Here is a 27109-nt window from a genome sequence, read left to right on the forward strand (position 1 = left end):
TCCCCGCTTCCTGTCCATCAACCGTAGAGAGGACCCTGTCCATCAAAGGGAAGCGGGCGGGACTTCTGGGATCCGAGACTGAGGCAAATGAGACCCCAGACCCGGTTGCCGTCATGAATATGCATATGAGACCCCCGACCGGCGTTCGGTGTCCGATCATTAATATGCAAATGAGCCCCAGTGTGTCCGCCCGGGGCCGGACAGGAAGCAGGCTGTGGTAGGGCGCTGGGGACGTCGTCAGGTGACTGTGGGGCGTGGAGACGTCAGGTGACGGCGGCGATGACGTCATGGCTGTTATTACCGCTATTACCGTGGCTGTCGTTGTTTTCGTCAGTTATTATTACTGCTGTTATTGCCGCTATCACTGTTGTTTGTCGTCCCTGTGCTCGCCATGCCGGCCCCGCCCCCGCCGTGGGACGCCGTGACCCCGCCCCTGCCGTAGGATCTCCCTGTGACTCTGCCTGGGCCACGCCCCCCCGAGAATGCACAGAGGAAAACGGGTTTTCTCCCATTATTTATTTTATGTAAATCAGAGGCGGGGCTAGATGCGTAGGGGCGGAGTCATAGGGACATGGCCGGGACCAGAGACTCAGGGGCGGAGTCACAGGGACATGGGTGGGGCTGGGAAAGAGGGGCAGGGTCACAGTGATGGGGCAGGGCCAGAGATGCAGGGGGAGGAGTCACAGCACCTTTAAGGGTGGGGCCAGAGACAGTAGGGAGCTGTCCAGGGTTAGGGGGCAGGGCCACGGACACAGGAGGCATGGAGCGCTGGGGCCAAGGTCATAGGGGCGAAGTCACAGGGAGCTGACCAAGGGCACAGGGCCGGGGTTATGGGGCGGGGCCAGGGGCCAAGGGGGCGGGGCCGGGGAGGGAGGGGCGGGGTCTGAGCTTGGCCTCACTTCAGCTTCACTAATTCACCCCAGGTCATTTGTTCACCCCCAGCTCCTCCCCCAGTTCCCTCTAGACTATGCAACCCCCATTGTTATTAGTGTTATTAATTCTTATTGTTATTCTTTATTATTATTGATTGTTTCATTATTATTTTATTATTGTTATCATTTTTACTAGTTATTATTATTGTTACTCGTTATTATTGTTATCCGTCGTTGTTGTTGTTTTTATTATTGTTATTTTTGTTATTTGTTATTATTAATTTTGTTATTATTTTTACTATTTGTTATTGTTGCTGTTATTCATTATTATTATTGATTATTATTGTTATTATCAATCATTATCATTAGTGTTATTAATTCTTATTATTGTTATTATGATGATTGATTATTTCATTATTGATATTATTAATTATTGTTATTTACTAATTATTATTCGTTATCATTATTGTTGATTATTATTGTTACTAATTGTTATTATTGCTTTGCAATTATTATTGTTATTATTTGTGCCATTTGTGTTTTATTATTATTATTGATTGTCTTATTGGTTTTGCTGTTATTTTTATTATCACACACACAGACGCCTGCACACACGCGCATGATTCACACATGGCAGGGACACCCGTGTCATCCATGGTTACACACACAGACACGCTCTGATTCACACAACACACGGCAAGTATGTATATGTATGTAGACATGTCTGACTGTGTGTAGATTATGTAGCGTGTGTATGTATGTATGTAAGCAAGTATGTATGTATGCATGTATGTGTGTCTGTGTTTCTTATCATGGCCGGGGAGTCCAGGAGACGGTGTCAGAGTCCCTGACATGTGAGTTACACGCGGCAGTGAGCTTCTTTACATGCGATGAATGACGTGAGTTACACGCAGCAGTGAGCTTCTCTGTACACTGAAGAATGGAAGCTGTATGCGTGTCAGAGCCCCCGACACGTGAGTTACACGCAGAATGAGCTTCTCTAGACACGTGAGTTACACGCAGTTTTCTACTTTTTATTTGTTTGTTTGATTTTCTGAGACACAGTTTCTCTGTGTAACAGCTCTGGCCGTCCCACAACTCGCTCTGTAGACTGTGCTGGCCTCGAGCTCACAGAGATCCGACTGCCTGTGACTCCCATGTGCCGGGATTAAACGTGTGCACCACCACCACCTGGCATGTTTTCTATTGATTATGTTTCCTGTCCAAGGCAGCCTGGTCAGGGTCAGGCACCAGATGCTGATTAGCGATGAGCTCCCTGTTTATGCAACAAAACACGGTAAGGCGATCATCCACATATGTACAACCCACAAAAAATGATGGAGGTGAGCCGGGCACCGGACGCGAGCGTGTGCGCACGTTTAATCCCAGCACTCAGGAGGCAGAGGCAGGCGTATCTCTGTGGGTTCCAGGCCAGCCTGGTCTACAGAGCGAGTTCCAGGACAGGCTCCAAAACAATACAGAGAAACCCTGTCTTGGGGGAAAAACAAAAACAAAAAAGAAAACAACATGTTGTATCCATGTATTTCAGTCTACTTCTTCACCCACACATACCAAGGAAGCAGTTGGAAGAGTTGGAAGGAATGAATCAAGAGATAAAAGCGGAAATTGGTGTAATACATTCTAGTTATCAGTTTGTGGAAATAACTTTTAAATAAAAAGATGCACTAGAGAGATGGCTCAGCAATACAGAGCACTTGGCGTTGTTACAGAGGACCCAGGTTCCATTTCCAGAACTCATGCCAGTTAACCATTTGCTGTAACTCCAGTCCCAGACATCTCCTGCCTTCTTCCTGCCTCTGTAAGTACTGTGCACAGACAGATGTGGGGAAAACACCCATATAATTAAATTTTTAACAAGTTAGGAAACAAAAGGGATGGAATTTTCTACAGGGGTGTGACAGCCCCGAGACAGACAGCAGCCAGGGCCAGTTACAATGAACTCCTTATGGTGTTGCATGGAAGCAGCTGTGACGTTCTCCTGAATCAGCCTGCTCAGAGGCAAAAGCAGCTTTGTTCTGAGGTTAACAGAGATTGTGGCATTTGGCCCTAAACCATTGCAAAGAAGATTCCCCTGATTTACAACCAGACACAAGGCTCATCCCCAAAGAAGCTGCTCAAGGAGGCATTACAGGGCATAAGCAACCTTAAGGCCTCGTGAACCATAAAGTTCCAGTTTTCTTCTTGAGAATAGCATAGTTCTGCCTCATGGGCAATAGTACATCAGGTGACAAATATTTGAAAATCAATTGTAACCTGGAGCATGAACCTAAAAGACACTTAAGGACGATGGCATACATGGAATGCAAGTGTGTCTAAGATGGCTCCTCTTGGAGCTTTAGCTAGAGATGGATGCATGCTATCATTAAAGAGATTTTTCTTTATTAATGTCCCAAGTGTGTAAAGTGATTTTTCCCTGGGGATGCACAGTAATTTTAGGATGGCTGCATTTCCATCTCGTTAGAAAATACATTTCTGAGACAAAGTCTTATGTTGACTTAGGTGACTTTGATTCCAGACTGTTGCTTTCCAGGACATTGACCTTGCTGTTCTCTATATTACACTTCCAAAATTATTAAATTAAATGACTGTACAACCTCAGGGGGCTTTTTGTTGTTGTTGTTATTGTTATTTTGTTGCTGTTGTTGTTTTGGAGACAGGGATTCTCTGTATTGCTTTGGGGGTTGTCCTGGAACTCAATCTGTATAACTGGCTGGCCTTGAACTCACAGAGATCCCCCTACCTCTGCTTTCTGACTGATGAGATTACAGGTGTGAGCCCAGCTCACCTCTGAGTTTTAAAATTGTTCTTTTGAGACTGTAGTCTGCTATCCAAAGCAGTCACAGGAAAAGGATTCCCATGGGGAGCATTACTTCTGCCTTCAGACCAAAACAGGAGGAATAGTTATTGTTTACATTGCAAGGGAACAGGGCAGGAAATCAGCTGCTGGAGTCACCAATATTAAAAAGGACCTGACTATGGTATCTGGCTTATTTTTGTAATTTCCCAGCATGTTTTAATTCATGTCATGTGAATGGACACAGAATATTGTGGTTGTACAGCTGGGAAAGGTTATCTTGAGCCAATGAATATTGAATTTGCAATTAGGCAGCTCCCTTATACAGATGTGTGTGTGCAATCCTGGTTGACACAGTGAAGTCAGCTCAGAGGCTTGAGGCACAGCCCATTGGCTGTAACTCCATGTGTCAGCTTACAGCACTGAGTAGCAAACACTTTACATGGGACAACATCATACGATGCCTTGTTAATGGCATTCTCTCCCTACCAAGAAAGTGCCTTCTCTGTTTCAAAGTCAGTATCAGTGTTCTTTCAATTCTTTTGGTCTCCTTAAAAAAATCAATTATTGGGGCTGGAGAGGTGGCTCAGAGGTTAAGAGCACTGACTGCTCTTCTAGAGGTCCAGAGTTCAATTCCCAGCAACCACATGGTGGCTCACAACCATCTACAATTCAATCTGATGCCCTCTTCTGGCATGTAGGCAGAGCACTGTATATGTAATAAATAATAAATAAATTAAAATCTTTTAAAAATCAATTATTGATTTTTTAAATTTTCATTTTCTTTGAATGCATTGCTGCCATAATACCTCTTGTTTCTTTTTTCCACTGTTTCCTGCTTTAAGAATTTCATTTCATTTTCTCTTAATTGCTTTTATTATTTATTTATTCATATGTATCAGTTTAGAGCAGTGATTCTCAACCTATGTTGCCACAGCTCCCTTTGGGGAATTAAATGACCCTATCACAAGACTGGCCTAAGACCACCAGAAAAAAAGATATTTCTATTACAAAACTTACCAGCAAAATTATAGTTTTGAAGTAGCACTGAAAATAATTTTATGGTTGGGGTCACCACATCATGAGGAACTGTTTTAAAGGGTCACAGCATTAGGAAGGATGGGAACCACTAGTTTTGCTCAATGTCTCCTGTAGCTGAGGCTTGCCCCACACTGTATAACTCAGAATTGCTTTGAACACCTAATCCTGCTTCTGCTGCTGAGAGCTGGAAAGACAATCATGCAGCTCCTTCCAGGCTGGGCCTTGACTGATCTCTGGGAAGGAAAAATAATGACTAAATGAATATCCTCCAAGTTCTCTAGATTTTATTGTGAATCTACAAATGAAGTGGGAACCTGTGTAATAATTTCATTCACCAACTGTAAAGCAGGTGTTGTCACAGCACAGAAAGAGAGGGACAAGAAGAGAGAAAGATTTCCTGCTGTGACAGTCACTGACCTTAGCCATGTGGAGTCAGGTAATCAATTTTAGGTGTTCCATAAATGTCCTGACTGGCCATTTCTCAGTTTCCTGGACCAGGCAATCAAGAATGTAGATAAAGAACAGAATTTCTGTAGTTATACCATTTCACCATAGATAGAAGAATTGGATAAAATGGTGTTGTCCTGCCTAACATAACTGTAATTTCTCTAGGTTTAAGATGAAAGCCCTGAGAGAAACAGTGTGAGCAGTACTTAGTGTGCTGTAATACAAATTCCCTAGTCTCTGGAACACATGGCCATAAACTCTGTTTCGACATTTCTTTAAAGTATTTATTTATTTATTATGTACAGTGTTCTACCTACATGTGCAACTGCAGGCCAGTAGAGGGCACCAGATCTCATTACAGATGGTTGTGAGCCATCAGGAGGCTGCTGGGAATTGAACTCAGGACCCTTGGAAGAGCAGCCAGGGCTCTTAACATCTGAGCCATTTCTCCAGCCACCTGTTTCAACTTTCTAACATAATTTTTGTGATTATAATTACATTATTTCCACAGTCTCTTTTCTGCCTCCAGTGCCTCCCATAGCCCCTTCCTTGTGTTCTCATCCATGACCTCTTTTTGTTTAACAACAGAGGCTGCTTTAATGTGACCTGTGCTTGGATGCAGGACTTCCCAGCTATGAAGAAAGAGTTGGCTGTGCTGGACATTGAGTGTCTAATTGAGTGTGTGCATGCAGGACCCTGTGCCTTGTAAGGGGAACAGGAAGTACTCTGGGAGATTGGAGGCTTTTACTAAACTAAGAATTTTTCCAGGTCTGGAGAGATGGCTCAGTGGCTAAAAGCACTGGCTGGTCTTCACGGGGCCCTGGGTTCAATTCACGGCAACCCCATGGCAGCTCACAACCATTTACAATGAGATCTGGCGCCATCTTCTGGCCTGCAGGTGCACATGCAGACAGAACACTGTATACATAATAAATAAAATAATAAAAAATTTAATTAATTAATTTTTTAAAATGTCCAAATCAGTAACCTATCTGACTGTAGCGTGGAAGGACAAAGCTGGGAGGGCCTCTGTGGTCTGAGTCACTTGATCTCTACTCTCACAGTAAGGTGACTACTGATGTCCTGAAGCCCAGCAGGGTGCTCTTAACTAATGATCAGCTTTGGGAGGACTTAGCCATCAGGAGCACCAGTGAGTGGTGGCTCATGGGTTCTTTCCAGGATTCTCCTCTTGTTCTCCTGTGGGGAGCTGTGAGGGAGACCACAAGCCATGCCATAGAGAGTGTGAGGGCCACTGTCCCCAGTCCAAGAAGAGCAGGGTGACTGAGCTATCAGAATCTGGACTTCAAGCCGGGTGTCAGTGGTGCATGCCTTTAACCCCAGAACCCCAGAGGCAGGCGCATCTCTGTGAGTTCGAGGCTATCTGGGTCTACAGAGTGAGTTCCAGCACAGGATCCAATACAATACAGAGAAACTCTGTTTTGAAACCCCCCCAAAAAACAACCAAACAAACAAAACAAAAAACAAAAGAATCTGGATTGCTTGAACTGGGATGGACCTTGATCCAGATTGAGGTTCTGATGGTCCCTGTGTTGACCTGGGCAGTGGCCCTTGGCCTCTGAGCTCTGTTGAGTGTGGATTCCCTGGGAAGGGGGAGGCTCTGCCATCCTGGCATGGGAGACGATGAGCTGGTGATGTCACTGTCTATGTGCATACACAGGGGTTGCTTTTGTTGTGCAGTGAGAAGACAGATTGGGAAACAGAAGGTCTATTTGTTTTTGTTTTGTTTTGTTTTTCAAGACAGGGTTTATCTGTGGCTTTAGAGGCTGTCCTGGAACTCTCTCTGTAGACCAGGCTGGCCTTGAACTCACATAGATCTGCCTGCCTCTGCCTCCCGAGGGCTGGGATTAAAGGTGTGCAACACCAATGCCAGGCTGAAGATCTGGTTTCTAGAAGTTCTGGATATTACATTCTGATGTGGGAAGTCCTGTGTGTATGTTGTCTATCTGTTAATTGAATAAAGCACTGTTGGCCAACAGAAAAGAAAGATAGGTGGGACTAGGAGTTGAGGAGGATTCTGGGAAAGAGAAGCACAGGGAGTCACCTAGTAGGACGTGGGAGAAGTAAAATGCTTGGACCCTTCCTCCGGTAAGAGACGTGGAAATACTCAGATCAGCAATGATGGGTTAAATGCTTAAGTCAGAGCAAGCCAGTGAGAAACAAAGCAAACAGCCAACAGCTTCATAATTAATATTGCATCCTGCATGTTATTTGGGTGCTCAGACAGCTCAGCAGGGCCCAAGCAGCTGGTGAGAAGACTACACGTTACAACATTCCACTGTCAGGTTTCTGACAAATGTCACAGATAGTTTAGAAACTGATAAAGGAGGCTATGGGCATCATCCTTCAGCAATACAGGATTAGGATGCTTTCAGCTTTCTGCTACCAACAGCCACCATGGTGAGATTCAGTGAAGTTCATTCCCAGGCACAAAGGGACTTTCTGAGCTATAAAGGTATTTCAGATTAGCATTGTATTTTGCATGTGACTAGGGAGGATGCCTTGTTAGAGGCCTGTTCTTTGATATGGGGATGAGCTTCATGGCTGGTTGTAAATCAGGGGTGGCTCATTTGTAATGGTTTGGAGCCAAATATCTGGAAAATCCTGGAGAACAAATGTGTATCCTCCCATCCTGTTATCTAACAGGCCTATATATGCTGTTTTAGAGGCAGCCCTCCCTCAGCTAAATTCTGCTTTGTGAGACTTAATCTCCTAAGCAATTGTGATTCCTTTGTATTACCACATTTACTCTTCTGCATCACAGTTTATTAGTCAAGAGTTATCCATGAGATGCCTTTTACAACCTCTACATAATTAACAATAAATTAATCTCACATGTAAAGTATAAATGCAAAGTACTGAACCTCTAGAAGGTACTGAAGAAACTAGTCCCTTTCAAGTTTGGTGACCTGCTTTCCACGGGTGCACCAAAAGCAAGCTGAAGTTCACTACAAAGATGTTTCTACACACAGCTCCCTGCTCCCAATGCTCAGAGCATTATCAAAACTATCTTTTCCTGTTTCTCAACCTTATACACTTTATATTTCTTAAGTGAATATATTTTCTGAAACTGATGAACAAAAACTGCAACTGTAGCTATAAAGTCTTCAAATCCATCAGAGACGCAAGAAGGGAATAACATCACCCAAGTAACAAAGAAGTATAAGCAAGAGACTTCCAAAAATTTGGAGTAATGACAGAAACTGCTGGCTGCTTGCAGAGTCACCCAAGGATCCTCTGTAACATCGGCTCATTCATCTTTGGCCTACCGGCCTAGCATATCTGACAGACTTTTCTAAGAGGCGATATTTTTGAAGGGCTGTCCCACCTTGTATTAGATAGGTTTGGAACTCACTGTTTTGTGTCCTGCTGGCCCAATTTGGACAGCATACTGTTTGCAGTTGAGGCAAGAGCATTTTCTTGTCCAGTGGCTTAGTTTTGCTATAAAAAATATAAAACCTATGTGGAGTTTCATTAATGCTCATTATGTTCTCTGAGGTATATTGGTGCTGCCAGGATCAGACATGTCTCAGGTTCTTAAAAAATCAATACAAAACAAAAACAAAAACAAACCTACATAGCCAGGTGTTGGTAGTGTACAAACATAACTCTGGGAAATTCATCAAATCAGGATGCCACTGGAATAAGTTATCTCCTTTTAGAAGGTGATGTTAAATTTCATTCAATGCTGTTTATTTTTATTTTATGTGCATTGGTGTTTGGCCTACATGCATGTCTGTGTGAGGGTGTCAGGTCCCCTAGAACTGTAGCTAAATACAGTTGTGAGCTACTATGTGATTGCTGAGAATTGAATCTAGGTCCTCTGGAAGAGCAGTGTTCTTAACTGCTGCACCATCTCTCCATCTCCATTATTCAGTCCTTTAACTATAATTGTAATTGGTGGCTTTACAACTGGAGATAGAGTTTACTTTCTCTTTCCTTTATTGGAACTTTGATGATGGTTTTTCCTTTTTAAACTTTAATAAGTTTCCAAAATGAATGCCTATATGATTAAATCAATAAACAAGTAGTTTTATACTAAGTAGCAATTATCTATCAATTTGACAAACAAGTAATCAAATTTAGCCATTTATCTAATGACTCTTATTATTTCAGAAATTTCTCCTCAGAAACAACACCCAACCCTATGATTCACTGTCTCCCTTATTCTTTAGCTTTATATATGCAAATTTATGTATTGTGGTATTAAAGTATTTGGTAAAGGTATTTCTGATGTGTAGTTAGAGTATAAATCCAAAATTACTATAGAAATTTATTTGACTGGAAATCCCACAGTATTAGTCAGGATTCTCTAGAGTCACAGAAATTAAGAATAGAATCTCTTTCTCCATCTATCTATCTATCTATCTATCTATCTATCTACCTATCATCTATCTATATCTATCAACTGTCATCTATCTTTATCCATCTATCATTTATATCTGTCTCTGTCTACCATCTGTCTATATCTATCATCTCTCATCTGTCATTGATCTGTCTAACTCTGTCTATCATCTATCTATCCATCTCTCTTACATATATCTATCTCTGTCTGTATCTGTCTATCTATATCTACCTATGTCTATCATCTATCATCTATCAATATCTATCTCATCTATCTGTCACCAATATCTATCTATCATATGTATGTATGTATATGTCATCTATCTACCATCTGTCATCTATCTATCTATATCTATCTATGTCTACCCATCTATTTATCTATATCTATCATCTAGCTATTTGACCTAGCTATTTATCTACAATCTGACTGTCTATCTATGTACATATGTGTGTATGGGGATTTATTGGAATGCCTTGTAGGCTGCAGTCCAAAAATGGCAAGCATTGAATGGAAACTTGAAAAATCTAGAGTTGCTCTGTCCCACAAAGCATTATGTCTCAGAGTTTTTATATTTTTTTTAAATGATGGAATCCCAAAGAAGTAGGCTTCAATGTCTGTGAAGGAATGGACATGCTGACAAGGGGAGGGAAAGCAGACAATGAACTAACACACAAGCTTCCTTCTTCCATTGTCCTTCCAGCATTAAGTGTATCTTAAATTAAAGGTGTGCCTAACAGCCTCAAGGTATGGATGACAGGCATCTGTCATCCAGCCTCAGGATCTGGATCAAAGACAGGTTTTCTTCCTGCCTCAGGATCTGGATCAAAGACAGGTTTTCTTCCTGCCTCAGGTTTCAGATCACAACTCTGCCCTCCATTTAGAATTCTAGTTCATTCCAAATATAGTCAAGTCGACAACCAAGAATAGGCATCACAGTCCATCCCTTGTCAACTTGACACACAATCATATCATCTTATGTCATGGTTAATCTCCAAATGAAAAACAAGAAACAGGTCATAGTTATGCCTAAACTTAACATAACAATCCCACATACAATCACAAATGTTTTATATATTTAGAATAGTGGCAATGTCCCTTGGGGACATCTTCCTCATTTCTCAAACTGACATCTGATAACCACTAATAATCTCTTAATTGATGCTACCACATGTGATAAGGAATGTGAAGGAAAATACTGTTGAAATTTAAGAATGCATCATGTGAGAGAGATATCATGTGACTTTTACTGGGGTGAAGAGAATGGGAAAGGGGAGAGGGGAGACTGGTCTCAGGGGTAGGAATGGCAGAAGAGAAGAGAGGCAAGGAAAGAGAGAGGAGGAAACAGGGTGAGAGAGAGAAAGATAGAGTAGCAGGAGAGAGAGAAAGACAGAGTAGCAGGAGAGAGAGAGAGAGAGAGAGAGAGAGAGAGAGAGAGAGAGAGAGAGAGAGAGAGAATTGGAGAGGTACAAGGTGGTTGGGTCCCTTTTATTTTATTTCATTGCTATTCTATTTTTTAAAAACAAGTCTGCTTCATATGTCAATCCCAGGTTCCTCTCCCTCCTCTCCTCTCCTGCCCCCCACCAACCTCCGATCCCATCTTCTCTCCACTCCCAGGGAGGGTGAGGCACTCCATAGGGGATATCCAAAGTCTGCCATGTCATCTGGGGCAGGGGCCAGGACTTCCCACATGCATCCAGGCTGACAGTGCATCCCTCCAGGTGGAGTGGGCTCCCAAAATCCATTTGTAGACCAGGGATAAATACTGATCCACTACCAGAGGCTCCATTTATGGCTGAGGGATCAGGGCCCTTTTAAAAGGCAACGTAGTGGATGTGCACAGGCAATGCTCTCAGTGGCTGCAGCTGAGGGCGTGTCCTGTCAACCCCAAGAGCAGGCCAGTGCAGATGCCTGAACACATTCAAATATCTGTACGAATATATTATTCACAAAATACAACAGAAGCACTGTCATTTCTGCAAGTGGTCATGTGGCCTTAGATGGAATTTAAAGCTACCTTCCTCTACCCCCATTCTGTATGTCTTCTGCCCTCTGCAAGTGCCTCAGCAGGTTCTGGGTCTTCCCCTAATCTCCAGTCCTTCAGGGCTCTGGCCCTAGCAATTGTTAGCTCTGGTATTTACCACCCAGTCTCCCCTATTCCTTTTATTTTTACTTTATAAATTCTATTTAAATTAGAAACTATCTAATTTTACATATCATTCCCAGCATCCCTCTACCTCCCATCCTCCCATGTCCCTCAACAAACCCTTGTCCCACCCCCAACCCCATCCACTCCCCAGGGATGGTGTGGTCTTCCTTGAGGGAACATCAAAATTTGTCAAGTGGGGCAGGGACTAGGCCTTCCCACATGCATCTAGGCTGAGAGAGTTTCCCTCCATGCGGAATGAGCTCAAAAAGTCCATTTGTGCAGTAGAGATAAATACTGGTTCCACCATAAGAGGCCCCAGAGACTGCCCAGTGCTCCTAGCTCACACCTATGTTTAGGGGGCCTGCTTTCATCCTATGCTGGTTTCCCAGCTGTCAGTCTGGGGTCCATGAGCTCTCCCTTGTTCAGGTCAGCTGTCTCTGTGGGTTTCTCCAGCCTGGTATTGACCCCTTTGCTCATCACTCCTCCCTCTCTGCAACTGCATTCTGGGAGTTCAGCTCAGTGTTTAACTGTGAATTCTGCTTCTGCTTCCATCAGCTACTAGATGAAGGCTCTAGGATGGCATCAATCTCATTATTGGGGAAGGGCATTTAAGGTAGCCTCTTCACTATTGCTTAGACTGTTAGGGTCATCCTTGTGGATCTCTGGACATTTCTGTAGTGCAATATTTCTCTTTAAACCTATAATGGCTCCCTCTATTATGGTCTCTCTTTTCTCGTTCTCTTTCTCTATTCTTCCCCTGCCTCAATCTTCCTGCTCCCTCATGTCCTCCTCCTTCCTCCTCTTCTCCCCTCCTCATTCTCCTAACTCATTCTCCCCTCCCCCCATGCTTGCAATTTGTTCAGTAGCTCTTTTCCCTTTCCCCTTCTCTGGGGGCCAGTGCCTGGCTTTTTAATTGCTGAGTCTGAACTGAGGTGACTCCAGGGGAGGGCCTGCCCTTGGCACCCTGAGGGCTGGGATTGGATCAGTGCTACCAAACACCACCTGGACTAGCAGCAGCCTCTCTCCACCCACACCTCCCTGATATGGCAGAAGGTTAACCCAACCTGCATTCTCTGCCTCCTCAAGGAACCGATGCCTGAAGTCTACAGGATGTCAGCTAAGGGAATAATTCTCCACCCTTACCTCCTACTGAATGGGAGCCCCTAGTCCTGACTCATCCCTTCCCACACCATCCCTTTCTAGCTGGAAGAAGCCAAAATTAAATGGAAATCCCCTCTACCCAGGGAGTCTAGGTTGTTTAGGTGGAAGACCTAGCAGCTTCTATATCTATGCAGAGAGGTTGGAATGTTTGGTTGCCCGTTCCAAACCCTGCCCTCAAGATGCAAATGATGGGTCTTCACCTGCAGTCACATCAGTTCAGAATCTGCCCCTAAACAGCCCAAGCACAGAGGATTGGGAGGAGTGGGTGGTGGGGTGGTAAAAGCCCCCACCTCAGGATTCACCTCTTGGATTCTGGTTTTCTGTTCCCCTGGGGCCACACAGGAATTCTTTGCTCAGATTGCACCACTGTTCTGTGTGTCCTCTGCTCATCTGGTCCTATCACTCAGGCCTCACCAGCCAATCAGAGCCTCTAGTGGACCCTGCCAGTCAGATGGGAGGGATTTTCTGGAGTCTCCCATGCTGTGCCTTTAGTTCTGTCTACCTAACCCAAAGGTGGAAAAGCAATGGGTGGGTTCTCTCTCCGTTTCTCTCTCTCTGTCTCTCTTGGGTTGCAAATTGCATTCAGAAGGGCAAAGACCATATCTTCCTGAGCAGGAATGCCACAGCAATTCTTTATTATTGTCTGTGTAAGTTGTTCCTCAGTAAAACACCCATTAATCATTTATCTTGGGTCTCATGAACTCATTAACAACCCACTTTCACATGAAACAATTTTTTTATTGAAACTGAATACATGTATGAAGTTTTTACCAAATTGTTTACATGAATTGGCTTTTCTCTTCCATAGTTCTTTCCTAGCACCTGATATCAAGCTCATACAAAAAAGATGTAAAAGAGCTTCCCATCCTGGCGGGAGCCAAGCACCCCAGATCCCAGGTCTTCTCTTCCACCAAAGGGACCAGGGGACCAGGTGGGAGGCTAAGCACCCCAGATTCCTGGTCTTCTTCTCCACCCATGGGACCAGAACTAGGACGAGGAATAGAAGAACTACCAGAGTATTAGACTTGCTAGCACCCACCAAAAGGGAACTCTGGTCCCCTAACCACCAGACCAATAAGGGGCTCTTTCTGCACCTACCAGAAGAAGAGATGGGAAAGAGACAATACAAAAACACACCCAGCAACAGAAAAACAAATATGACACTGTCAGATTCTAGAGACTCCACACCAGTAAGACTCCAACATTCCAATGCAAATGAAGCAGAAGAGAATGACCTTAAAAACAACTTCATGAAAATGACAGGGGCCCTAAAAGAGGATATAGGAAAATCCCTCAAAGAAATGGATGAAAAAACAAACCAAAAAAATGCAAGAAATGGAAGAAAAAAGAAACCAAAAAATGCAAGAAATGGAAGAACAAAAACAAAACAAATATGCAAGAAATGGAAGAAAAACAAACCAAAAAAGGCAGGAAATGGAAGAAAAAACAAACCAAAAAAGGCAGGAAATGGAAGAAAAACAAGCAGAGGTAGCAATGTAATATCTAAAAAATTAGACTTTAAAATAAAATCAATCAAAAGAGATGAAGGAGGTCATTACATACTCATCACAGGCGAAATCCACCAAGATGAAGCTTCTATTCTGAACACAAAGGCATTCACGTTCATAAAAGAAACATTACTAAAATTTAAATCACATATAAAGCCCCACACACTTATAGTGGGAGATTTCAACACCCCACTCTCACCACTAGACAGGAATACCAGACAGAAACTCAACAAAGAAGCAAAGGGTCTAACAGAAGTAATGACCCAACTGGGATTAACAGACATCTATAGAACATTTCATCCACATAAAAAAGAATATAACTTCTTCTCACCACCACATGGACCCTTCTCAAAAATAGGCCACATACTTGGCAATATATCAAACCTCAGCATCTACAAAAAATTGGAATAACTCCATGCATCTTATCAGACTACCATGTGTTAAAATTAGAATTGCAGAAACCCTACAAACTCATGGAAATTGAATAATGCACAACTGCACCATTCCTGGGTCAAAGAAGAAATAAAAAAGAAATTAAAGACTTCCTAGAATTCAATGAGAATGAAGACACAACATACCCAAACCTATGGGACACTTTGAAAGCAGTGCTACAGGGAAAGTTCGTAGCACTAAGTGCCCACATGAAGAAACTGGAAAATAGTTATACTAGGGAATTAACAGCACAGCTGAAAGCTCTGGAACCCAAAGAAGCAAACTCCCCCAGGAGGAGTAGACACCATAAAATAATCAAATTGAGGGCTGAAATCAATAAAGCAGAAACTAGGAAAACAATACAAAGAATGATGCAACAAAGAGTTGGTTCTTTGAGAAAATCAACAAGATAGACAAACCTTTGTCCAAACTTACCAAACAGCAGAGTATGAACATGCAAATTAACAAAATCAGAAATGAAAAGGAGGACATAACAATGGACTCAGAGGAAATTCAGAGAATCATCAGGTCATACTTTGAAAACTTGTACTCCACAAAATTTGAAAATTTAAAGGAAATGGACGACTTCCTGGATAGCTATTACTTGCCAAAATTAAATCAAGAACAGATAAGCAATTTAAATATACCTATAACCCCTATGGAAATAGAAGCAGTCATCAAAAGTCTCCCAACCAAAAAAAGCCCAGGTTCAGATGGCTTCAGTGCAGAATTCTACCAGAAATGCAAAGAACAGCTTATACCAGTTCTTCTCAAATTATTCCATGCAATAGAAGCAGAAGGGTCTTTGCCAAACTCTTTCTACAAGGCTTCAATAACCTTGATCCTCAAGCCACACAAAGACACAACTAAGAAAGAGAACTTCAGACCAATATCCCTCATGAACATTGATGCAAAAATACTCAATAAAATACTGGCAAATTGGATCCAAGAACACATCAAAACAATCATTCACCACGATCAAGTAGGTTTCATCCCAGGGATGCAGGGATGGTTCAACATACGAAAATCCATCAATGTAATCTACCATATAAACAAGCTGAAAAACAAAAATCATATGATCATCTTATTAGATGCTGAAAAAGCCTTTGACAAAATCCAACACCCCTTCATGATAAAGGTCTTGGAGAGATCTGGGATAACAGGAACATACCTAAACATAATAAAAGCTATATACAGCAAACCAACAGCCAACATCAAACTAAATGGACAGAAACTCAACACAATTCCACTAAAATCAGGAACAAGACAACGCTGTCCACTCTCTCCATACCTTTTCAATATTGTACTTGAAGTTCTAGCCAGAGTCATATGACAACAAAAAGAGATCAAGGGGATACAAATTGGAAAGGAAGAGGTCAAAGTTTCACTATTTGCAGATGATATGATAGTTTAAATAAATGACCCAAAGAACTCTACCAGGGAACTCTTACAGCTGATTAACACCTTCAGCAAAGTGGCAGGCTACAAGATCAACTCAAGAAAATCAGTAGCCCTACTATATACAGATGATAAAATGGCTGAGAAAGAAATCAGAGAAACATCACCCTTTACAATTGCCACAAACAACATAAAATACCTTAGGGTAACACTAACCAAACAAGTGAAAGACCTGTATTGCAAGAACTTTGAGTCTTTAAAGAAAAAGAAGCCCTCAGAAAATGGAAAGATTTCCCATGCTCTTGGATAGGTAGGATCAATGAGGTAAAATGGCAATCCTGCCAAAAGCAATCTACAGATTAAATGCAATTCCCATTAAAATACCAGCACAATTCTTCACATATCTTGAAAGAACAATAATCAATTTTGTATGGAAAAACAGAAGACCCAGGATAGCCAAAACAACCCAGTTCAACAAGGCAACATCTGGAGGCATTACCATCCCTGACTTCAAGCTCTATTATAGAGCTATAGACCTGAAAACAGGTTGGTATTGGCACAAAAATAGACAGGTAGACCAATGGAATCGAATTGAACACACTGATATTAATCCCCACATGTATGAACACCTGATCTTTGACAAAGAAGCTAAAAATTACAATGGAAAAAAGAAAGCATCTTTAACAAATGGTGCTGGCATAACTGGATGCTGGCATGCAGAAGAATGCGGGTCGATCCATGTCTATTGACATGCACAAAACTTAAGTCCAAATGGATCAAAGACCTCAACATAAATCCAGCCACACTGAACCTCTTAAAAGAGAAAGTGGTTGGTACCCTTGAATGAATTGGTACAGGAGACAGCTTCCTGAACATAACACCAGTAGCACACACAGTGAGATCAACAATTAATAAATGGTACCTCCTGAAACTGAGAAGCTTCTGTAAGGCAAAGGATACAGTCAGCAAGTCAAAAAGGCAGCCCACAGAATGGGAAAAGATATTCACTGACACCACATCTGACAGAGGGCTGATCTCCAAAATTTACAAAGAACTCAAGCAGCAAGTCTCTAAATATCAAAGGATCCAATGAAAAAGTGGGCTACAGAACTAAATAGAGAATTCTCAATAGAGGAGTCTAAAATGGCTGAGAGGCACTTGAGAAAATGCTCAACATCCTCAACCATCCAGGAAATGCAAATCAAAACAACTCTGAGATACCATCTTACTCCTATCAGAATGGCTAAAATCAAAAACACCAACGACAATTTATGCTGGAGAGGTTGTGGTGAAAGGGGAACACTCCTCCACTGCTGGTGGGAGTGCCAACTTGTACAGCCACTTTAGAAATCAGTATGGAGATTCCTCAGAAAAATGGGAATAAACTTACCACAAGACCCAGCAACTCCACTCTTAGGCATATATCCAAAAGATGCCCATTTATACAACAAGGGTGTCTGTTCCACCATGTTCATAGCAGCATTATTTGTAATAGCCAGAACTTGGAAGCAACTTAGATGCCCCTCAACCGAAGAGTGGATAGAGAAAATGTGGTACATTTACACAATGGAGTACTATTCAGCAGAAAAAACAATGGAATCTTGAAATTCGCAGGTAAATGGATGGCACTAGAAGAATCCATCTTGAGTGAGGTAACCCAGTCACAAAAAGACAAACATGGTATGTACTCACTCATATATGGATTTTAGGCATGGATCAGGATAGTGCCAGTCTGCACTTCCACTGACAGAGAGTCTTGGAAACAGGAAACAACATAAGAGAAATATGCATGGTACCCCAGAGAAGAGGAATGAGGCAAGATCTTCTGAACAGATTTGGAACAAGGTGAGGGGTGGTGGTGGGGGAGTGGGGAGCTGGGAAGAAGAGAGGGGGAGAAGAGGAAGAGTAGTTCATGGGGGAACAGGAAGGTTGAGTGGGGGGTAGAATAGGGGGAAGAGGGAATCATAGGTTAGAAGACAGATCTAAGACCTCTAGTGATCTAAAGGGATGACACCAACTGGCAAGCTAAGCAATAGTGGAGAGACCACCTTAAATGCCCATTCCTGATAATGAACTTCATGTCTATAGCCATCCTAGAACCTTCATCCAGTGACTGATAGAAGCAGAGACAGATACCCACAGTTAATCACTGAACTGAACCCATGGAACCCAGTGACAGAGAGAGAGGAATGATAGCAAATTGGCAAAGAATGGGCTGGCAAAACTAGCAGAGACAGCTGATCTGAACAAGGGGGGAGCTCTTGGACCCCAGACCGACAGCTGGGAGACCAGCAAGGGACTGATCCAGACCTCCTGAATGTGAGAGTCATTGAGGAGGCCAGGGCAACCTATGGGGCCCTGGGCAGTGGATCAGTGTTTATCCCTGGCATACAATTGAACTTTGTGTGTCCATAACACAAAGAGGGATGCTCTTTCAGCCTGGACTCTTAGGGTAGTGCCTGGACCCTGCCCTGAGTGAAATGACAGACTCTAGATATCCCCTATGTGGAAGGAAGTGGGGATAGGGTGGGAGGCTGGGGGGATGGTGGGGGGTACGGGAGGAGGGGAAGGAGAGTGAACTGGGATTGACATTTGAAGCAAGCTATTTAAAATTAAAGTAATAAAAAATAAAACAATTATATACATTAATTGTGCATGAATTCTTGAGGGACAAATCTCAACCTGCTGCATGGCCCATGTGACAAAATTTTAACAAGTGAATATAAGTATGTAAAGTAGGTATTATTCAGTGAGTAGTAGGAAGATTATTTTCATGTCATTGCCTTTTTATTATGATAAAATACAAAATATTTATAAGGTTCTTTTAGTATTTCTACTTTACTCATAGTGGATAACTCATTTTTCATTGCATATTATCTTTGCTGTATGCTTTTATGATATCCCTAAATGAGTTGACATATCAAAAAAATTCTCATTTAGGAGGCCTCAGAAATCTCTGGGGCCTTGGGTAGTAGATTAGTGTTCACCATGGCATACGAATGAACTTTGGGAGCCCACTCCACATGGAGAGATGCTCTCTCAGCCTGGACACATGGGGAAGGGCCTAGGTCCTGCCCTAGATGAAATGACAGACTCTAGAGATCCCCCCAAGGAGGGCCTCACCCTCCCTGGGGGATGATGCTGGGATTGGTCTGGGGGTGGGGATGGGGGTGGTGGAGGGAGAAGGGAGGGAGCTGGGATTGACATTTGAAGCATGTATGTTTCTAGGTTAAATTGAAAAAAACTCTCATTTAAAGTCCTCAGAAAAACTATTTGTTCAAACAAGCTCATATTTGTGTACATTTTAGCTAGTGTTCAGTGTGTAGAGAAATGGAATCAGTTTATTTCAAAAGACACCCCACTGCATCAGATTGGCACCTATCTTCAGAATAGCATGTAACTAATTGTGTGTGAAAAGCATATCCTTAGGGAGTTCATTCCCAAGGAACTGTCTAGGTCTAGTCACTTAGGGAAATGGTAAATGAGTTGTCTGTGAAAATATTCCCAGGAGTCTCAGAAATAGCAAAGAAAGATAATAACTTAAAGGCCTTCTTGGTGTTTTCTATTATTGTGTTCCTAACTTGAGCTTTCCCTCCACTTTGACACCTATGTATGAACTGAAAACCTGAGAGTTCTGAAGAAAATCTTAAACTCTCACCTTCATTAGAGTCTCTCTGTCTTCTGAAAAGGAAAAATTCAAGTGCCTTCCTTTATAATTAGTTTTTACTAAATAAAGGGATACATAAAAATAAGGTAAGTAAAGAGATACCTATACTGACAGGCATGCATCCCCAGGAAAGGTGGAAAGTGTGGGTTGCAGTGTCTAATTACTATACAAGAAAGATAGCTTCATATCAAAAGCCATTCATAAGTTTTGGTTGTATCTATTTCTGTGGCTCTAGGAACAACTAGACTTTAATTTGTAATACATTTCTTTCTCAGTCTACCACTGAAACCAAACTTAGAAGACCTTAAGTTTGCATAAACACTATGAATGTTGATTACCTGAGTGAAGTATTAATGTTTTAGTCAGTCATTTGATATTATAAAAAGTTCAAAATATGAATACTTTTGTTCCTCTGACTTAAAAATTCTTGTCTAACAAAGGGTGTTTTCTAAATAAACATGGTGTTTTTAGCCTCCAAAGCCAAAATGTACGGTAAATATAAAAGAAATGATGTCTGTTAGCTAATTGAATATCAATGTTATGCTGGTATGAAAATGCAAGTAGAATTATGGACAGCATCCCATCAGCAAATCATCCTATAACTGATCAGTGATTTTAAATGCTCCTAGATGAATATATCCCTCTGAGTTGAAATAGTGATAAATCACTGGATAAGAATATAAAAGTCTCTCTTCTGTTCCCATCCCTACCTGCCCACAGTCCACCCACAAAATCTATTTACTCTTCCCAGACAGTACCTTGTTCCCTACACCAGACCTCTCCTCTGAATCAATCTATTTGTTGGATCTGTGGATTGTACTAGGGTTATTCTTTACATAAGAGTTCATATCTATTTTTAAGTAAGTCTATACTGTTGGGGAAGTCCTGTGCATTTGTCAATAAAGCACTGTCTGGCCAATAGGGAACCAAGATAGGAGGGACTAGGAGTCCAGGAGGACTCTGGGAAGGAGAAACACAGGAGAGTTGACATGTGACGCCATGGGTTAGGAAGCCCCGAACTATTCTCCGGTAAGAGACATACTTAGATTAACAATTATGGAGTAAATACTTAAGTCAGAGCTAGCCAGTAAGAAACAAACAAGGCCAACAGCTTCATAATTAATATAGCCTCCTGTGTGTTTATTTGGGGACTACAATGCGGCAGAGCCCAGGCGGCTGGCAGGGGATAAACCAAAGCGGCTAGCAAAGAAAAAGCTTCTCTTAACACTATACAATATTTGTCTTTCTGGGTCTGGGTTGACTCTCTCAGTATAATTTCTTTTAGTTCCATCCATTTTTTGTTGAACTCCTGACAGTGGGAATGAGGGTGTCTCTGATGCTCTTGCCTGCTAGTAAGATCCTTTTCTTCCTACAAGGTTGACTCATCCAGCATTGATAAAGGGGTTTATGTGTAGTCCTATTGCATCTTATTATGTCATGTTTGGTTGATATCACTGAAAGGCCTTCTCTTTTCTGAAGGGAAACAGGAGCAGTGGGTCTGGGGTAGAGAAGAGGTATGTGGGGTGGAATGTGAGGAGAGGAGGGAGGGAAGGCTGTGGTCGGTGATGCCCCAAATGAGGTTGTAATGGTAAACGTCACATTTACTGAAAGTAAGTATTTATTGTAGAAATTACTCACAAGATACCAAACAAGTAACCCAGATGAGCCCAGTAGTTTTCCACTGCCGAACTGGAAGCCGAAATCCGGGAAAAGAGACCAAGACTTCCATTCTTCGGTCTTTTATGCCTTCCCCCATAACGCCCCCTAGCTATGCCCAAAAGTGGGCCTGGCTAGTGACGTAGTTCACCGCCTACGTACGTACGTATACGTCTTTATGTCCATCCGTATAAGTCTTTAGTCATGCCTAAAGTGGGTGTGGTTAGTGGTGTGGTAAACAGCTCTTTTATTACCTCATCTGTATGTGCCTCTAGTAAGTCACATGGTTAATGGCGGCATTGTTTTCCTCCTACAATTCCCCTTTTAGTCTAAAAAGGATATTTAAACTTAAAACAACTAACTTGTGTCAATGAACAAAATGTATCAAACATCTATCCCATCTAAACCTAAACTTATCTGAAAGAAACACCCAAATCTGAACACCTCCTTCCAATCCCAACTCTAAAATAATTGAAACCTAACACTAGCAGGTGTAAACTATCCTATAATATCAATAGTAGGGAGAGGGGGCGTGGAAGTCTCAAAACTACTTCCTGCTGAGATGGGACGATGATAATCTCATGGGGACCTTTGAGAAGAAAAATGTTAGTGTAACAAAATCTCAGTAGATCAGACAGTCTCTGTATGGCAGGAGATGCTTGATTGAAGTTCCTGACTGGGGTTCTAGTGTTGATTGAAGCTCTTGTCTGAAGCTCTGGCCAGATTGTAGAAGATGTACTGTTTCAGTTCCTTGGTCCGGAGTTGTGTAGGTTGATGTAGTTTCAACCCAGTTTCAGGATAGTGTTTGTCAGGTGGAGTCGATGATGTGGGGCAGTTCAGATGCCTCCAGTCGAATCAGGTGAAGTCAAGGAAGTGGATCCTCATTCTCTTTCTGAAGCAGTTGAAGATTGCTGTCATGAAATCCCTTGTTCTTCTTTGTTTGACGGTCCTCAGGGTAGCTATTCATTCTTCTTCAGGAATCCATATGTCCAGTATTCTTTGTTGAGTTTACCTGTGAAGACAAAAAACAAAACACTTCTCTTTCCTTTTATGAGGTCACTTTACCCATGGTAGAATATGATTTTGTAGATGAGCTGTTATCTTCCTCCTCCTGAGATGTCTTCTGTTCTGATCGAATCTTAATTAATTTTGATGGAACCCAAAGCTTTTCTTCTCCTGTGGAAACAAAAGCAAAACCCCTTCCCCAACATACCACATATCCTGGTTTCCAGACTGAGGTCATAACATCCTTAAAATACACTGGTTGGTTCAGTTCAGAAGACTTCTCTGTAGTCCAGTGTCTTTCTGCTGCAGTTTGTCCTTTTTCATCAGCATTAAGAAAATTCAATGTTAGTAAAGCATTATGTAACCTGTGTTTAGGGGTCTTTGTTCTCCCTGGCTGTTTATGAAGAATTTCTTTTAAGGTTCGGTTAGATCTTTCAATCACTGCTTGTCCTGTGGGATTGTAAGGTATACCAGTTACATGTTTTATATTATAATATTTGAAAAATTGTTCCAATTTACTGGAGACATGCTGGAGCATTGTCAATTTTTATTGTTTTAGGTATACCCATAACAGCCATCACCTCTAAGAAGTGTGTAATAACAGAGTCAGCTTTTTCAGAGCTGAGGGCAGTAGCCCATTGGAAATCTCTCAAGAAAATGGCTTCTCTTTACATAAATTTCCATGTAGAATGACAAAAGCTATAAAGAAATTTTAGAAACAAAAGGACAGAGAGAAGCAAGGTTTTTTGGTAGCAGCATTTTCTCAGGCGGGCTGTTTTGTGATGTGTATATTTCTCCTCTTGATTAAGTATTGTGCTTATACTGATCTTTTAAAACGTAATGCATAATTGAATACAGACTATAGATAGTTACTTATAATAGAATTTATAGTTAGGTAAGTTAGGTTTTCTAGATATACAGAGATATATTTGAGATAGATAGTCTTCAAACCTTTCAAAGACCTTCAGAAAATGGCATTTAAAATGGTTTAGGGTTTTTCTTGACAATGAGAAATGTCTGCTCCTGGCAGCACCAATTACGTCTGAGAGGAAGATGGGCATCGAAGAAACTTGTTATGGAGTTTGCTTTCAACATGGCAAGATTAGCCATTTGGGCAAGAAACTGCTCTTGCCTGTACTGCTTGACTGTTGTTGTATAATCTGGACATGCAGGGCCCACAGGAAAGTGACCACTGAACTCAGTCTTACAGGGTTCCTGCTTCATGGAAGAGTCTACGAGACTTTCTGCAGGACACAGAGAAATGACTGCCAATGCAGATGGACAGTTTTGAAATTTCCTGCTTTGCTGAGAAATCTTCTGGAAACATTGTGGCCTATGGGCTGAAGATGGATGCCACAACGTTACAGAGGAACTTTGGGTGACTGTTCAGGTAGCAAGATGTCTCTGTCAATCCTAGTGTTTATATATTATCCTTCTGTGGTCTTTGATAGAGTTGAAGACAGATAGTTATAGTTTTCCTTAGTTATGATAAAAGATAAGCTACATATAGGACTTTGGACTCACAAGAATGAGATAGATGATATTTTCTTTAAATCTTGCTAAATGTTGATAGACAAAATATTGTAACTATGTTCTTACTTGATAACTGTTCTTTTATATATAATTGACTATGTTAAAGTTAAGACCTTTCTTTTTGTTTAGACAGAAAAGAGGAGATGATGGGGGAAGTCCTATGTGTATGTCAATAAAGCACTGTTGGGCCAATAGGGAACCATGATAGGTGGGACTAGGAGTCCAGGAGAACTCTGGGAAGGAGAAATACAGAGAGTCAAGATGTAACGCCATGGGGTAGGTAGGAAGCCCGGAACTATTCTCTGGTAAGAGAAATACTTAGATTAACAATTATGGGGTAATTACTTAAGTCAGAGCTAGCCAGTAAGAAACAAGCAAGACCAAGAGCTTCATAATTAATATAGCCTCCTGTGTGTTTATTTGGGTCTGATGCGGCTCTGGAACCAGGCTGGTGGGAAGGCTTTTCTCTCAAGGATAAAGCTTCTTTTTACAGGTCAGGATGCATTTTATGAGAGAAGAATAAAGAAAAAAGTCATTGAATTTCAAGAGCTGTACTATGATATATTGTAACAGTAACTGAAATAATCCAAAATATCTGAAGACAGAAGAATAAAGATAAATAAACTGGAAGGTAAATCACATTCATCTGAGGAGAAAGGAGAAGGGGAAGGTAGAATACATATTAATATGAGAATTAGATAAATTTAATTATGGGACAATTTGTAGAGACTAAATCTAAACTTGCTCTTTGAAAAGCTAATGATTCACACATGTCTGAAAACTGACAGCAATGTTAAGTAAACAGCATTCAATAATGTGTGTAGGTTACATTGTTGGAAATAATAATTGATACAATGCTCCAATTTCATATTTCTTCTGCAGCAGAGAGATTCCCATGAAGATCATCAGAATTAGAGGTGCTATCTTAATACAGCCAGATCTGAAGCTGTGCAGTGTCCATCTAGTATCATCTCCTTAGTGTCAGGTACTTTCTGTGGAGCCCAGAAATGCTGACTTACAATCTGCTGCTTTGTCATTGATACATTCTTGATATCTAGGTTATCCATAGTTTTTAGGAAGCTAACAGAACAAACACTTAAAAGTATCTTACGATACAGAAATAAAGTCCTCTTTGCCATAGTATTTGGGAACAGGTACCAAAGGATTTTAAGAGTGGGAAAAGCTTGTTACAATGCTTATGACAAGGGACTCATTAAGATTCTTGGAGATACTGGATTGATGGAGTGGAGAATGTTGACTGCTCTTCTAGAGGAGCTGGCTTCTATTTCTAGCATTCACAAGGAGGTTCCCAATCATCATTAATTCCAGTTCCAGGAATGCTTTGCCCTCTTTTGGCCTCTGTGGGCTCTATACTGACTGAGTTATGTACTAAGCACACTCCATGTTATTTCAGTCACAGAATGCTAACCCTGTCTTCTGTAGTCACAACCAATGAATCGTGAGCCTTTGCTATTCCTGTAATACTAACTTACTTGATACTTCTTTACTATAGGTGAATCAGATAGTAACCAATAAAAGTCATCCATAAGAGTTCATTCTACTTGGCTTTGCAGACTGTCCTTGACTGGAGCTTCCTCTTTTCATTATTCTTCTGGTAACATATTCACTGGCCATGATGGGAAATGTTGCCATCATTCTTGTGTCCATATTAGACCCCTGTCTCCACAGTCTCATGTATTTCTTCCTCATCAACCTCTCCCTTCTGGACATGTGCTACACCACAAGCATTGTGCCTCAGATGTTAACTAACCTAGGGTTTTCCACAAAGACCATCAGCTACATGAGGTGTGTAGTTCAGCTTTATTTTTCCACATAATGGGGGGTACAGAGTGTGTGCTCCTGGCTCTTATGTCTTTTGACTGCTATGTTGCTATCTGCAGGCCTCTGCACTACACCCTTATCATGAATCAGCGTACCTGCCTCCTATTAGTGTCCACTGTGTGGCTGACAGGAATTTCATATGCTGTCTCAGAGGCTACTGCGACACTGCAATTGCCACTGTGTGGCCACAATAAACTGGATCACTTAGTGTGTGAGATTCCAGTTCTGATAAAAACTTGCCTGTGGTGAAAAAGAGAGTAATGAGCTTGCTCTCTCTGTCATATGCATTTTATGTTAGCTGTTCCTCTGTGTTTAATTCTTGCCTCCTATGCTGGTATTAGACATGCTGTACTTAAGATCAAATCTTCAGAGGGAAGGACAAAGGCTTTTGTGATATGTTCCTCTCATCTCATAGCAGTTCTTTTATTCCATGGCCCAGGCATTAGCATGTATCTTCAGCCTCCCTCCTCTATTACAAAATTTTATGGCTCTCTTCTATGGAGTGGCAACTCCTACTCTGAACCCCTTCATCTATACCCTAAAGAATAAGGATATAAAGGGGCATTAGGTAACCTATCTAGGAAAATTTTTAGTTCAAAGTGAAAGCTTATTAGACATTCAAAATTGTTACAAATTACAGACTTTTCTGTACCTCATTAACTATACAAAGCTCATCTTTCTTTCTTATGTGTTCTTGCAAAACATGTTACTTGTGTTCTTTATAATCATGCTAAGCAATACTTAGTCTTAAGTAGTATCAACCAATATGGATGGGTGCTCTGATTAGAAAATGTTACAATACTTGCATTGAGGTTAACATTCAGAAGTTATTACTTTATTAAGTGATGAAACAAACATAATTACATTGTTTCAAACTAATTGTCATGAAAACCACATAGTAACCATTCATCAATAGCTTTTTACTTTGTCATTTGTTGTGGGAACACCAGACCTTGAGCAGAGACCCACTTCCCCTTCTGCCTGGGAGTAGGCAGCTGTAAGACAATGTTTAGTAAAAACATGTTTACTAAAAACGATACAATAAGTTCCTGGAAAAGGCCTTCCCATGGAATCTGCCCTGACCTCGACCTTGTCCAAAGACTAACCGCACCTTCAAAACCCACACACATCCACCTCTGGTGTCAGAGCAGAACCAGCCAGGGTAGAGGAGAGAGCAGAAGCTTCTCTGGTGGGAGCTTTTCTTAGGAGGTTTTCTTGAACCT

General features: G+C 41.6%; 1 pseudogene; it reads left to right on the top strand.

Annotated features, from left to right (window-relative positions):
- The first annotated feature begins 287 nt into the window (after positions 1 to 287).
- LOC121138513 lies at positions 288 to 26489 on the top strand (annotated as a pseudogene).
- Positions 26490 to 27109: the final 620 nt, after the last annotated feature.

The sequence above is a fragment of the Mesocricetus auratus genome, unplaced genomic scaffold (assembly GCF_017639785.1).
Source record: "Mesocricetus auratus isolate SY011 unplaced genomic scaffold, BCM_Maur_2.0 contig_7294_pilon_obj, whole genome shotgun sequence".
NCBI lineage: Eukaryota > Metazoa > Chordata > Mammalia > Rodentia > Cricetidae > Mesocricetus > Mesocricetus auratus.